Below are 14,655 nucleotides of genomic sequence, written 5' to 3' on the forward strand. Positions count from 1 at the left end.
ATCCATCCTGGATGGCACACACTGTCCTTGCTATCCCAACAATTACTATCATCGAATTAAAGCAACTAAAACCCTGATATAAATGTTGGCATAGGGATAACTCCATAGAAACTGTGACGTAGTTCCCTCCCTCCCAGCATGATGGTCTACCAGCCGATTTAGAATCTGGTGGACCATAGGTCTGACGTCGGTGGAGACTACTCGGTCTCCACTGTGGTCAAACCACTCCAATGGCACGACGGAGTAAGGATCGGTGAAGTTTTGGCTGTATCTCCACCCCCCTAATTTAGATGGGCGGAGATACAGCTGATTTTCTATACCCGTTATTGCCAGCAAAAACTGAATCGCCATGCCGGCCTCATCGAGTGGGGCTTTTTTATTCTTCTATAAGGAAATCCTGCTCTATGATTTTCTTTTTGAAAATACAACTATTGTAAATTTGCCGTACGTCTCCATCATGTTGATGGAGCTGTCTGTCCAACTTAAAATGCATCGACAGGAACCGTTATGACAGCAGTTCTAGCCAGTTCTAGAAATGTCTGCTGGGTCAGTGAACATTTCTAAATTTGGCAGGTTGCACCTCACCAGGGCAATGGACTAATGATTAAATAAGGCCCTGAGGGACTATCAATTATCACTAATTCCTCAACCTCTCACCCCTGGAATCATCTTCTACTGCTCCCTGCCTTTCCTCGTGATGTGACTTCCCAAATACGGGGAACAACTTTTCTAAATTACATAGACTTACAAATGTTTTCTCCAAAGGTAGAAATTTACCAAGCATCAAGAATGTTTCTAACAACGGTTGTTTGTGTGTGGGGTAAACAAAATCCTATTCATAATGTTTATTGTCTATTCGATGTTTATGGCACTGCAACATTAGCCTCCATTGGAGAGGACTGTGTGATACAACAGTCATAAGTGTAAGGCCACATGTTTGAGATATGAGATAAAGTTCCCTGGTTTTACAATATAATAATATTGTAAGTCACTGAGGAATTCCATAACCATTTAGAAGAATGAGGCTGAAGGCGGAGTCCTTTCTGGGTTATGGAATTTAAAGGTGACTTGAAATATCATTTAATATACCACAAAGGGTACATTTTATTTCTTATAAAATGTTGTTGACATTATCACCCATCCATCAAAGCACTTAAATCCTTGGTTTCATGTTTTTTGCACACAAGAAGAATTAGAAAATAATCTGTAGTAAGAAATTTAAACCAACAACAATCTGTTAGTATCTTTTGCAATAAGCTGTGAGTATCCATTAAATGTAGGTCAGATTTATAAAATGTAGTACCTCATAATGTGTAGAAACATGCAGGAATTCTATTTTTCATGTAATGGTCTATGTTGCCATACATATTTCCTTTCTACTGATCACATTTTCCCTTTGGAAAAAGATATCTGAAGAAGGAAAAGCCAGCTCTCATTTTCCTTGTTTAAACTGCTGCTGTGTTTGTCCTCTCTGAAAGAAAATGTCAATTCTTAAAGGTTTACTGTATCGTGATTTTATTAAAGACAAGGAGGCTAGCATTATGCATGAACTTGTATTCGCTTCCTTCTGAGCAGCAACCATTAAATGTTCCAAGCAACAGAATGTAAACTGCATTCTTCCCCATCATAATCTGTACTTCAACCTAACACTCAAGTAGTCTCATTCTCTAATCTATGTTATCTACAGTGGCATAGTACTATCTGATAAAAGCTCTGAGTCAGATAAGTAGTAGAAGGAGCTTTTAATGGTACAACCATCAACAGTAGAGGTTACAGCAAACTGCTCTTACATGAGTTGGAATGTAATCATTCTAAGTGTGATGTCACTGTCCATGACAGCCTTAAAGACACAGCAACATAACACATCCCCCTTACATAATGAATTAACAAATTGAATATTGATGAAAACACAAAAAAACTATATAAGAGGAAAAAGAACAAAGAGAAATTGTGAACATTAATGCATCACATAATCACTGAACTTCTTGGGAAGTTGAGAAGATCTCTTTGGAGTATCCCTCTGGTGACTGGTGGAAGGAGGAACATTGGGAATGTTGGGAGCACAAGAAAGTTTGGAGTCATTACAGTTATGGTTCTTGACATCATTGCTCTTGGCCAGTTTAGACATGTTCCATGTGCAACCATTATCTAAAGTGACAACATTCTTCTTTATGGAAATAATGGTGAAAGGTCCCATAAAATTCGAAATACCTTTGTGACCAAATTTCGGTTTTTTCACAAGAACACTGTCACCCACATTCCATTTCCTGTGTTTGACAGCCATTTTGGTATCATAGCGTTGTTTGTATTTCTGCTGATACTCTGTCAACACAACTCTCCTTCTCACCTCTCTTTCCACACTGTTCTCTACTAATTTCTCCGGAAGCCAAGTTGGATTTAGCTTTGAACAAGCTAATCTACCCCTCAGAGCCTCAAAAGGAGACCTTTGCATAACAGCATTGGGAGTCGTGCGATGTGCCCACCACGTCTCCCTCAACACATTGCTGAATGACATCTTGGACTCTAAAGCCCTTTGTGCACAACTCTTAACAACCCTATTCATCCTCTCCGTGAGACCATTTGCTTGAGGAGAGTAAAGAGCTGTTTTCTGGTGGATAATACCAAGACTTCTCAAGAAGTTGTCCATCTCACTAGAAGTAAATTGTACCCCATTGTCAGTGAGCAAAATTTTGGGAATACCTTCAGACCCAAACACATCTTTTAGGAATTCAATTACAGTTCTTGAGTTAACTACACTCATGCATTTAGACACAACCCACTTAGAAGTGTAGTCAACCAGCAAAACAACATATCTCTCATGTGAGGGCATTAGTTCAAAAGGGCCGGCTATGTCTAGACCTAACTTTGTCCAAACAGCTATTGGAACTTCCACAGGTGATAACGGTGAGTGAGTAGTGGTACGTGATTTGTCATTCACTGCACATAAATGGCAATCTTTAACTACCGTTTCCACCATGCGATCCATTCCAGGCCACCAATATGTTTCCCTGATGCGAGCCTTCGTTAAATTCCTTCCCAAATGTCCCTCATGGGCTAGGTTGACAATCTTCTCTCTCAAATCATCAGGAGGTACAACTCTATCACCTCTCATCAAATTCCCTTGGAAAAAAGTTAAATCATCTCTCACAGACCAAAATGGTTTCAATGTATCCTCTAGAGCATGATGATCTGGCCAGCCACTCCTAATCACATTCCTTAGCAATTGAAAAACAACATCTTCATCAACTTTGCGTGACCATTCTTCCTCAGAAATGGTAGACTCCAAAATCCAATTTATACACGTGGTAACCTCAGTGACACAATCTCTATCTATGGGAAGTCGTGACAAGCAATCAGCTGGTTTGTTATTCAGTCCTGGAATGTATTGTACAGAGAAGTTGAATTCTTGCAAACCTTCGCTCCACCTTTTCAATCTTGGCGTCATATGATCACTTTGATGACATGAAAAAATTTGAACTAGAGGACGGTGATCTGATTTAACTACAAATGGTATCCCCCATAAGTAAAATTTGAAATGACAAATAGACCAATATACTGCCAACGCCTCTCTTTCAATACAAGAGTAATTATGTTCAGCTTCTTTTAGAGCCCTTGAAGCGAAAGCAACAACAACTTCTTCACCATTAACAACTTGGGAAAGTACAGCACCTAAACCTTTAAGGCTGGCATCGGTCGTCACTATGGTTTTGAGTTTAGTGTCAAAATGACCCAGGGTTGGCATCTCACCTATTTCTTTCTTAACCAAAACAAAAGCTTTCTCGCAATCATTAGACCAGGAAAAATGCACACCTTTCTTCAAAAGGGACCTAATGGGCTCAACGAGACTAGCAAAACCTTTAACGAATTTGGAATAAAATTCCGCCATCCCTAAAAATGACTTGACCTGATCTTTATCTACTGGAGTGGGTGCTTTAACTATACTTTCTGCTAGTTCTAATTTGGGTTGAATCCCGTTCCCCGAGATAACGTGTCCCAAATACGTGACGGACTCTAAGCCAATGCGACACTTCTCCCTTTTTACTGTGAGCCCACTCTCGTTTAACTTATCTAATACCAATCTCAATACTTTATCATGTTCACATATGTCTACACCATGGACTAAAATATCGTCCTGAAAGAACATTACATTGGGAAGACTCCCCAAAACCATCTTCATCACCCTTTGGAAACATGCGGCAGCTGAGGCTAAGCCAAACGGCATTCTTAAAAAACGGTAAGCACCTAAAGGTGTAACAAACGATGTCAAGTGCCTGCAGTCCTTATGCAGCACAACTTGATGGTAAGCAGATGAGAGATCAAGAACGCTAAATATTTTTGCTCCTTTTAAAATGCTGATGCTCTCAGCTATGTTTGGTAAAGGCTGACGGTCTACCCAGATCCACTCATTCAACCCGCGAAGATCCACACACATCCTAATTGATTTCCCACCATCTTTGGGTGCTAGAACCACTGGACTCAACCACTCTGATGATTCAATTTCTTCAATCACTCCTAAATTTAACAATTTTTCAATTTCAAGTTTTAGTGGCTCTAGCATCATGTTGGGTACTTTCCTGACTCTGTGTACACACGGTCTGGCAGATTTCTTAAGAATGATTTTATGTTCGAATCCTTTTAGACAACCTAATTTGTCAGAAAAAACGTTGGGATAATCATCAAAGTATTTACTAGACTCACACACAAGGTCTATTTGGGAATGAAGATAACTGGAAAGAAAATCTTTCATTAACATGACTTGATTTTTTGGATCTTCAGCTCCTGGATTAAGAATAATCCCTAAATCATGTTGATGTCGCCATCCCAGGAGATTATCACCTCTGACAGCTACATAAACTTTCCCAGATATACACATACCATTAAAAGAAATGTTGGCCACCACATATCCTAAAATCTCTATTCTTGACTTATTGTAGCTAAGGGGAGAAATGTCAGAAGGTAATAATTGAACATTTTCTAACCCAACCACTTCATCCCAAATTTTGTTACCAATTAACGTAAAGGGAGATCCAGAGTCTGCCATGAGTTTAAACACAAATTTGTCAATTTTCACATCACAATATGGCATAAAGATTCGTTCTGTGTCAACCATCACATCATTAACATTGGAGACTGTTAGTGTACGTATAATGTCCGAGGTTGGCACAAAATTGTGCTCTGTGTCGACTATCGCATCACTAACATTGGACACTACAAGTGTGCGTACCACATCAGAAGTTGGCTCACTAATTTCTCTCTTCTTTCCAGACCTACATACTCGTGCATAATGTCCTTTGATACCACAATTATTGCAGATGCTATCCCTAGCGAAACAATGGGGAAAATTAGAGGAGTGGGAGAAACTCCCACATCTGAAACAACGCATCCTTTGATTACTTATAGGACGTTGTTGGCGAGAGTCACGTTCTTTAGAAAGGGTAGACTCTTTGAAGGAAGAAGGGCGTTTATCGAGAGTGTTTTTCTGAGTAAACGTTTTTTGGAAAGGTTTGCTCTTTGAATTCACATTGACTTTTGCTACTTCGTTATGATCTTCACAAAGTAGATTTTCATCTTCTAACATATGTATAGAGTCAGAAACCTTTTTTTTACCATCACTGACAGTGTGACTATCATCCTCTTTATTTTTCCTAATTTCTTTTACCCATGTGGAGGTATTCTCCATACCTTCTACAATGTCCAAAGCTTCTTTCAATGTAGGGTTTTTGGACAATAACTTCTCTTGAACCCTTGAACTGTTCGTGCATCGAACAAGCTGGTCCCTAACTAAAGATTCGGACAAGTCGCCAAATTCGCAAGTTCGAGAGAGAGTTTTCAGAGCCGCGACATATGTGCCCACGCGTTCACGAGAACCTTGGACACGAGTAAAGAACCTATGTCGCTCTAGAACAACATTAATTCTTGGACCAAAATATTGTTCCAGCATTGTCATTGACATTTCAAAAATGTCTGCAGGTTCCCCATCAGCTCCACCAATAGGTATGGTGTCCATACTGTCATAGGTGTGTCTGCCTTCCACCCCTAGATTGTGCAGTAAGATGGCTTGTTTTCTAAAAGCCGAAAACTTTTCTCCTCCAATGGCAACTAAGTACGAGTCGAATAGGTTTCTCCACCTCTTCCAAGGAAGGATGGGTTCACCTTCCTCCGAAAGAAATGGAGGTGGTTGTGACATACTAGACGTAGTGGCCATGGTGAGGAAATTGCACAGATACTAAAGAGATGTTTTAAGAAGAATATGCTAAAAACAAACAGAATCGAATTTAATATTTTTGTTGGCTAAACGTAAATAGAATAAGGTCTACTTAAAATTCACTACTTACTACTACTATTTACTATTATCAATAACCAATCAAGATTACAGTTCACTATAGCAATTGGGATTGATCTAAACCTTAGACTGAATAGTAATGTGTAATCATTATTCAAAGTACATTACATTACATATGTGCACAATCCAAGTGCATCGGTGAGTTCCATTCAATGCAGTGCGCTGCTGTGCGCATCAGCGTGAGTGATGTGATATTCTGTTGCTTGTTGTGGAAAATGGTTAAAGTGCGCTACCGTGCGCATCGGCGTAGATAATCGTGTTGATGCGCGTTGCCGTGCGCATCGGCGTGGTTACTATGGAAATCCAATATGGCCGCTGCGTGGTGACGTCACGCGTCGGACGTCAGGAGGCAAAGTTCACTGTGTTCGCGTAAGACGCGCCTCAGACAGTCAGAGCGAGGAGGAGAAGGCTGGCTGCATCCACGCGGTGACACGCGAAGCAGAGTGCACGCGATGCAATTTTAAATGGCAACAGGACAAACGGTGAGCCTCGAGCAGGAGGTAGATCAATGACAGTACCTGTGTCTAAAGTCATGTAATTCCTCCGTTATTGTCCCAAGTCGCAGGCAGGCAGGCAGGGCAAAGCGGCACTGTTGAGTCAAAGTCGAGTCATCCATAGTTGTAGCATGATGAACGCACTGTGATTCCAAAGGCAGTACAAAATAGCCAAATCAGCCAAAACGGTGCCAAAAGTCCCAAAATTCAATCCAATTCAACAGGGCAACACAGCTAGACTGTAGAAGATTGACCCAGGAAGTTGAAACCAAATCCAAGACACGTATGTTGCATTCAATGTGTCCAATGTGATCCAAAAGTTAGAAAAACGAATATTTCCATGTCCATAACGAAATTCTTGAGGTAGGGGAATTGATGGTCGTGGTTGCTTGTCCCCAATCAAGCCTTGACCCTCGTCGCCAGTGATAAAAGCTCTGAGTCAGATAAGTAGTAGAAGGAGCTTTTAATGGTACAACCATCAACAGTAGAGGTTACAGCAAACTGCTCTTACATGAGTTGGAATGTAATCATTCTAAGTGTGATATCACTGTCCATGACAGCCTTAAAGACACAGCAACATAACACTATCCTCATTGTCTTTAATAAAATTGTGATACTTTATACAGTAAACCTTTGAGAATCGACATTTTATGACAAGACAGGAGGCTACCATAATGCATGTTCAAAGATTCTTAAAGCGCAGCATGAAACATGTTTTAATATAAAATGTCCTAAATGTATCTGCATTAGACCAGTCCGCTGCCTTCATAATTTCATCCAACCTTCCTCCTGACATAAATGGTTTCTTTGCCATGGCACCTCTTACCCAATGTGTGTAAACCTAATCAAGCTAGCACCTCCTTCTTTCATTACAGACTTCACACACCATGCAATAGTTGCATTTGTAACCGTGTGAAAAGGTTTTACATACAGAATCTATAAATGATCCACTCCAGCACTCCTTTTTTCCAACATTTTACACTCATATTCTTTAATACATTTAACCACACATATCTTTTTGTGAATTATCTAAATCTGGATAAAATATGGATTTCAAAATAGTTTTTGTACTTTTCCAGATGTAAACAACACTCCCGTTGGTTGGTAAAATCTGCTTGACACCTCCTTTCTCTCCCACGTCTGAAACTCTTCTAAGCACAACACAGTCACTAATTTCCAGGATAACTCTCTTACTTCCAGATACTTATTACTAGGCCATTCCTGAAACAATTTCATCACTAAATATATGTCCCAAAGTGACTGATACTTTAATGTCGGACCTCTTTTCAACCTTGTCCCTTTCATCGCTCTATAAATTAAAGGGCTCTTTCCTACTGATAGCAAGACCCTTATTAAATAATTCTGCAAAACAATTAGGCAACTTAGGGGCCTATTAGGATTGCGATGAATCCGCATCCTCCGAGCCGGAGGAAGCCACCGCTGGGCCGTAGGATGCGGATTCACCGCTGCGGATCTCCAAAACACCACCAGCCACATTAGGATGGCGGTGTTATCAGCGGCGGACGGCAAGTCCGTCCGCCTTTGATCCGCGGGATGTTGTCTGCAATTTGGTGGCGGTGTCTGCAAGACACCGCCAGCCAAATTACGATGGGTGAGGAAACATGCTTTTCCGCAGTGGATTCTCCGCCGTGGAAAAGCATGTGTAGCTTTGCTTCTGGGGGCCCGTTGCGGGCCCCCAGGGTGTTGGGGGTGCACATGGGGCCTGCTTATGCATGCACAAAGCGGCAGGCACCGCGCGGTGCCTGCCACTTTGTGCATGCAAATGCACTGCATGCAGTTTTAACATTGCGGCGGGTGCTGCTTCAAGCAGCACCCGCCGCAATGTTAAACATACAAATCCTAATTCGCACGGAGGGGCCGCCGCTGCCCCTGTGGACGGTCCCTCCACCTCTGGGGTGGCGGACGGACGCAGGTCCGTCTGCCATCCTAATCGGCCCCTTAATTTCATCAGCCTCGACTGGATCCACTTCCTTTGCCAATACCAGCATAACCATACTCCTGATGCACTTCTGTATCTTTTCTTAGTTCCTGGGGCCCATGACTCATTGAGCAGCTCTGTAGCCAAGCCTGAACGTGTTGTGAATCTCCCTGATTCCTTGAAATTTCACAAACTAGAAGGTTGAGCAAACCTGATAGAATTAACGGATGCTTTCTCTCTTCTGCTCCTCATAACAAACCCCTTCTGGACCTGATCAAATAAGGACTCTCCATAGCCATTTCCCAAGCAGTTGGGAACCATGTCTGAGTCTCCCAAAATGTGTCAATAAGACAATCCGACAATTCTGTCTCCTGCACTGTAACCAAACTCCCTGTATCATAGAGGAGAGAGGGAACACATACGATTTTATCCCTGACCAATCCTGCATAAATGCATCCACTTCCAATGTGCCCAGATCTTGTCCCCAGCTGATATAGTTTGTTAACAGAAAGGTCAACCTGGAGGCAAAATATCCACCTCCAATGGATCCATCAGATTCTGAATTTTTGGAAAATAACTGATCTCAATTCAATACAATTCAATTTATCTTTATTCGGTTATTGAATGAGAATAACAACCATAAAAGTGCATTTGTTAAAAACTACAGACAGATATATATATTTATTTATTAATACAATTTATAGAGCGCATACGTTTGCCCGTGGGCGTCTTGGCGCTAAAATTACAGCATAGGATCTCTGAGTGGTAGCAGCATTTAGGCGAAGGAGACATTACTGGTTAAACAACCATGTCTTCACCAGTTTCCTGAACTGGAGAAGAGATTGGGCCGATCTGATTGTCAACGGAAGCGAGTTCCAGAGTCTGGTTGCAGACACTGTAAAACGCCTGTCTCCCCAGGTAACCGTTCTAGTGCGAGGTACTGCTAGTTGATGCAGTTGCATTGATCTCAGTTGTCTTGACGGACAATAGATAGAAAGCTGCTCTTGCAGAAACCTCGGGCCTTGATTGTGAATCGCTTTAAAAGTTAGACACAGTGATTTAAATTTAAGCCGGTTTTTAATTGTTAGCCAATGATAGCTCTTAATTATGTGACTAACTGATTTGTATTTAGGGGTCCTGGATAGTAATCTAGCAGCCGCATTTTGGATCATTTGAAGCTTAGAAATCACCCGAGATTGTGCATTGGTGAATAAGCCATTACAGTAGTCCAAGGTGGAGAGCACAAGTGTGCTCACCACAGTTTTTCCAGCGCTATCAGAGAGAAATGGGGTGATTTTCCTTATCAGTCTGAGTTTATGATGCGCATTTGCTACTGTCTGATTGGCATGTGCTTCAAAATTAAGCTTCTCATCAAAGATTATACCCAGGTTTCTGACCTTTGCTGATGGAATTGGTAAAACTCCTAAGGATGGGGGCCACCACACTGGAGACCATTGTGGAACGATTTTACCAAAAATGACCACCTCCGTCTTTTCGGAGTTCAACCTTAAGCAGTTGGCCTGCATCCAGTCTTTAATCGCCAGCATACCTTCTTGAAACAGTGCCGCTACCTGTTCCCCATCATTGTTGATAGCGAGTACCAGCTGGGTGTCATCAGCATAGGAGGTAAGGCTCATGTGGTAGGTTTTAATCACTCTCGCCAAGTCCAACACGTAGATATTAAACAGTGTTGGATTTAGCGATGATCCCTGGGGAACTCCACAAGGTAAGGCAAGTTCCGGTGATTTGAAAGATCCCAGCGTGACTGCCTGAGTTCTACTGGAGAGAAACGAGGTAAGCAGGTCTCTGGCGCTGGATCGTATGCCCAGATTTCCGACACGGTCAATCAAGATGGAATGATTGACCGTGTCGAAGGCTGCCGATAAGTCCAGCATTATAAGGACAGCTGTCCCTCCATGGTCTCTAATAGTTCTAATATCATCTGCCGCTTTGATGAGAGCTGTCTCCGTGCCATGGAGCTTTCGAAACCCAAACAGCGTGTCATCCAATAACTTATTTTGCTCAAGGTAATCAGCCAACTGAGTATTCATTACCCTTTCAAGCACCTTGGCAAGAAATGGGAGACTGGCAATGGGTCTGTAATTTTCAGCAACTCCTTGTCTAAAGATGGTTTTTTCAGGAGGTGTTTTAAGAGAGTATTCTTTAGCATGTTCGGGTATATCCCGGACCTAAGGATCACATTACAGACTTGTGTGATAGTTGTACTGATAACGTCAATTACCGGTATATAGACTTTAGGAGGACATGGGTCTAGAGCAGAACTAGTTTTTATAGACGTTATAATGTCCCTAATTTGTTCCTCCTCAACTCCTTGAAATTGGGGTAATGAGCAAGTAGGGGAGTTAGCTTGAATGGCTGGAAGAACAGGTGTGCCCTTGGTTGAAAACTCGGAGTAAATGTCATTGACAATCATCATTACCATTGCACATAATAAAAACAATAAATAATTACGGTGGGGCGTGAATTGATTTTCGTAGTCTAAAAACTATTTTTTAAAAGGCCGAGACAGAAGAAATAGTAAAAATTGTATCTAGTTTCTGGATAGCTAAAAAGGCAGGGCGACACTGATTAAGACCCATTGTCTTCAATAACGGCACAATCCATCTTTTCCTCTGCACAACATAGAACTTACAAAATAGCAAGATGTGAATATTCAATTCATTAGACAGTTCATCACAAGGACATTTGCTGGGCTCCTTTGTTCAATCGTTCATTTTGGGGAAACTGAGAAATCGAAATAAAATATTTAATCGAAAACGAATCAATAAAAACTTTTCAAATTCTTTCATGTGCAATTTAACATACGACTGAGTGTCATTGTTAATCATTATAAGTTGGTGCGCGACCACTGTACTTTTCCTCATCTCAGTACAAGATCTTTGATCATCCAGGTATGCCATACAAAGTTTTTTTTAATTCTCCCCTGGACACATGAGACAGAAGGAGTGGATCATCAAAATAATCTTGACGGTCTATTTCAGTAAGAAACATCTTACATATGCCAACCATCTTATTTTTCTGGCGTTATCTAGATTTATTGCATCTCTCAATATTAATTGGTTAAAAGCACACTCCTCCGTAGTCCAAACCCTATGCCACAATGATACTGGTTGGACTTTGATAACATCCTCTATATAAGGTTGGCCCAGTTCCGAGTGACAAATATATGTGGACACACTATCTGGAACTGTTAAGAGATGTCTCAAAAAACAATTTTCTGCCATCTGTAATGATTTGACATTTGCGTACCCCCATATTCCTGCACCATATGTTGCAATTGCGACACAAGTTGCTCTATATACAGTTAAAAGTTCCCCGATCGTTTTTTTGCCCATTTTTCTGCCAAAATTTGTGAGGGCCATTATGGATTTACAAAACAACAACCTCCGTGTCTTTATTGTTGTGTTCCATAGGCCAGTTTGGTCAAACAGTATACCTAAGGAAGGGAAAGTTGGAGTAAATTCCAATGGTTTAGAATTAATGTACATTATTTTCTTCTTGTTTTGTGCCCCGTGACCACAATGCTTACAAAACGTTTTCGTACAGTTAAACTTCAAATCTAGATTGGTTACGAAATTTGAAAAGGATGTAATTATCCTTTGCATTGCCAAAGGTGTCCGGGCCATCAAAACCGATAGTGCAGGGACCGATCTTTTAGCTATCAAAGGCATATCCCTGCACTTCCTGTGTAATGTTTTTTCCAAATCATTAATATAGATTGTGAATAGGAAGGGAGCGAGTACGCACCCTTGCCGTACTCCTCTTGCAATGTTAATAGCCTTAGTGCATTCACCGTTCCTACCAAATCTAACTATGGCCCGTACTCACATATATAGTTCTCTAAGAAAGGTAATTATATTCTTCTCCACGCCCAAATTCTCTAGAATAAGCCACAGCTTACTATGGGTGACACAATCAAAAGCCGACGTTAAATCGACAAAGGTTAAAAAAAATGAGATTTCTCCTTACTGTGGTATATTTCTCTAAAAGAATGTGCAGGTTAAGACCCTGTTCAATTGTACCAAGGCGTTTCCTGAAACCGTATTAAAGATCACTTATTATTGAGTGTTCTTCAGCCCATAGTAATAATCTATTTAAAATTATGTGCCCAAAGATCTTGATGGTAGAGTCTAACAGTGATATTGGGCGATAGCAAGTACAACTAACTCTATCTCCCTTTTTAACTATAGGTATAATAATAGACTCAAACCAAGAGGGTAACAATCCTCTCGAACAGGATGCATTAAAAACTTTTGTAAGGATTGGACCCCATAAGGCCATGTTATGTTTATACAGATCAACTGGCACCCCGTCGGGACTGGGAGCCTTCCCTCCAAGGCTAGCTTTTATGCCAGAGACGACTTCATTCAGGGTAATACACAGATCTATTTTATTACCATTTAGAGTCGCCCTGTCCACCACATTTACTGGTGAAATCTGATCCAAGGGCGTCACCACGCTGTATAAGTTTGCGTAATGCTCTAGCCATTCTGTATCGGTGATGGCTATCTCAATTCTGGCCTTAACTTTATCTTCAAAAAAGGGTGCGTTAACTGCTTTCCAGAAGGCAATAGTATCTCTGCTCAGGGACGCCTCACACAAGGATTCCCATGCCTCCCGTTTCAGGGTATCCTGTCTCTGTTTCTGCGCATTTTTGTAAGCCCTTCGCCGTTCTTTGACTAAATTCTGGTCCCGTACTGGGTCATTTAAGGCATGTTTAAGGTTCGTATAAGCCTTGGTACAGGCCGTGTCGAACCAGCTATCAACATCATCTTTCCGATTTTTCTTACCAACCCATAAAGTAGTTTTAATGTGAGAAGTTATATTAAAAAACAGTTTTTTTTTAATTACTGCTGAGTTAGAAGCGTTGTCATTATGACACACCTCAAAACTGGGTTCAAATTTCCTGATTAAGTTCTGAAGGAAATCTTCCAGGACCACTTTAGTCCATTTCAGAGCGTATCCATTTTGACGCTTCAGAGCAATGTCATCTACAACCTCTCTGGTTAAGCTGTCTTTATCAAGTTCATAATCAGAATTTGAGATTTCAATGCTTAGAGGGAAATGATAACTTAGTGCGGTATCTAACATATTAAAATGTATAACCTGATTGCTATATCTAGCCGAGGTTAGAATAAAATCAATTGTTGAGAATACTCCTCTCCCATTAAATGTGGGACAAAAAAGGACCTCGGGTTGGCAATCTTTGTTTGCAAAGCCCATGTCACATGAAAACATAATTTCATTCAAAAGATTCCCACATACAGAATGATAGAAGTGAGATAAACTTATCTCTCTATCCAACAAAATACTGCATACACCTTGTTCCCCTCTTTTGCATAGTGAGCAATTGAAATCCCCTCCCCAGACAGCAAAGACTTCCTTACTTTTCCCTTCTGACATGTGTTTAAAATCTGTACACAGTCCTTTTAACACATCATTCAAAACCTCCACCGAAACATTATTATAAAAATGTACAATAAGCAGACACTGCACTTTGTTAATATGCATCTCAACCATATGATAATATTCGTTATTAATGGAAAACTCTATTTTAACACATTTAAAAAGGTTCGATGCATAAGTGCATAGCCCCCCTTTAGCTCTGCCAGAAGCTGAACCTATAGCCGGGGAAAAAAAAGTTTTAAAACCACACAAATGGTGCGCCTCCTTAGCCCAAGTTTCTTGCAGGCTAACTATATCAAAATCATTGACAAGATTCAACCAGTTTTGATCAGACAGCTTAGATTTTATACCCGCAATGTTCCTAAACATAATTTACCAACTCCCCTTTTTTGGGGTGCTGTTGGACTGCTTAATACTACTCAGGTTATGACTAACATTAATAGGCTTTTCAC

Source organism: Lissotriton helveticus, chromosome 11 (assembly GCF_964261635.1).
Source record: "Lissotriton helveticus chromosome 11, aLisHel1.1, whole genome shotgun sequence".
In the NCBI taxonomy this organism is placed as follows: Eukaryota; Metazoa; Chordata; class Amphibia; order Caudata; family Salamandridae; genus Lissotriton; species Lissotriton helveticus.